This window comes from Echinops telfairi, unplaced genomic scaffold (assembly GCF_000313985.2).
Source record: "Echinops telfairi isolate 266 unplaced genomic scaffold, ASM31398v2 ScPeMD7_7421;HRSCAF=8459, whole genome shotgun sequence".
In the NCBI taxonomy this organism is placed as follows: Eukaryota; Metazoa; Chordata; class Mammalia; order Afrosoricida; family Tenrecidae; genus Echinops; species Echinops telfairi.
The window spans coordinates 19,592,646-19,594,287 of NW_022111321.1; the positions used below are offsets into that span (position 1 = coordinate 19,592,646).

Genomic DNA, 1,642 nt, shown 5'->3' on the forward strand with positions numbered 1-1,642 from the left:
AAAAATTAGCAGTCATTATTGAAGAAACAATGGTTTATTTTTCTAGTCAATTGAGCGAGTTACTGATTCTTAGGGCTCAACAAATGCTGCATCTTAATATTTCCATTGAATAAGCCTTCTATTCGGTGATTTTGTTTCCCTTTATGGGAGAGTTTGTCAGGGCGGCTTTTGCTCTCAGGGGATTCTGTCAAATGAATCTTCATGTCCAATACAATACCTGTTTGAAATATTACAACCCAAGTCCATCCATCAGGACCTCTTTATCATGGTTGATCAAGGAGTCCTGCTGTGGCTGCTAGAACTTCATTCTGCTGAATATGGTATTTCTCATAGATATGCTTTGCCTCATTTAAGAATCCTCCTGCAAGCAATGTTCTGAACAAGTGGCCTCTTCTGGTTTTACTTCTCTTGCTGGGAACCCTTTTTCACACAATGCAGGAAGCATGTTTCTGTAAGTTTATTATCGATTCCAAGAAATTGCTTAAGCGGTTTTATCTGATCAGAGACTAGTATTCAGGCAGCCATACCCTTCTTGTATGCTTATGAGTCATCTTTCTGATGCGCTAGTTTCTTTTCTGTTCTGGAGTAGTGGTGGTTCAACCTTTTCTTCAGTGTCTCCAGCAAGCCGGAGTGCTTATTTAAGCACAGGCCCCTGTATCCAACACCAGGAAGACTCGGGAGCCTGTGCTACATACAGGTTGAGTCTCTGGGCAGAGAAGGACCAGGGTCAGGGTGAATGCCTCAGCCCCTGGGTGGGAGAGGAGTACTACGCTCTTTTCAAAATGATCTGTATGGTAGCATCACACAGAGTCCTGGTGAAATAGTAGTTGTGCACGGTATTGCTAACTGCAAGGTCAGCAGTTCAAAAACACCAGCCTCTCTAGAGGAGAAAGACAAGGCTTATTCCTGTGATGGGTTATAGTCTCAGACACGGAGGGTTTCTGGAGCCTGAAGGAGGGTGAAGCGGTGGAGTTCACCTTTAAGACGTCTGCTGAGGCGAAGTCAAGATGGCGTCCAGGTAGAAGCATGCACCAGGTATTCCTGGTGCTAGATCAGAAAATTAAGAGGCATGGGAAGCAAAGCAGAGGAGAAAGTAACCAGACTGGTGGTTCCAGGGGGATCTAGGAGGAGGAGGAGGTGGGGAAAGGAGCAGTGAGTGAGCAAACACCACCACAGGCAGAGGAACAACTAGGGAATTAAAAGCAACAACCTGGAGGGCATAGAGATTCCGGTGGTGTTGGGGCAATAGCATTCTAGCTGAGAGGAATTTCTAAGAGGCAGAAGAAGAGCAAGTGTGATGGTGGGGCAGGAGGAAGGTAAAAGGAAACACGAATGATCTAGGAAGCAAAGCTACGGATAGAGGTATAAACCTAGGTGTGTACATATGTAAATATATTAATCGATAAAAATAGAGATATTGGCCTATGTCAATATATTTATATGGCAATACACTGAGGAAGTGGACTGACTTTGGCCTCTGCTCAAGTCCTCCCTCAATGCAAGAACACTTCGTTCCAACAACCTGGCATTCTGTGATATTCACCCTCCCAACAGATCGCTGAAGACAAAATGGCTGCATAAGCAAACGTGGTGAAGAAAGCAGTACCGGCTATCAAAAGATCTAGCATCTGGGGTCTTAAAG

General features: G+C 44.7%; 1 pseudogene; it reads right to left on the reverse strand.

The window, feature by feature from the left end:
• Positions 1-263: 263 nt before the first annotated feature.
• Positions 264-525, reverse strand: LOC105979183 (annotated as a pseudogene).
• Positions 526-1,642: the final 1,117 nt, after the last annotated feature.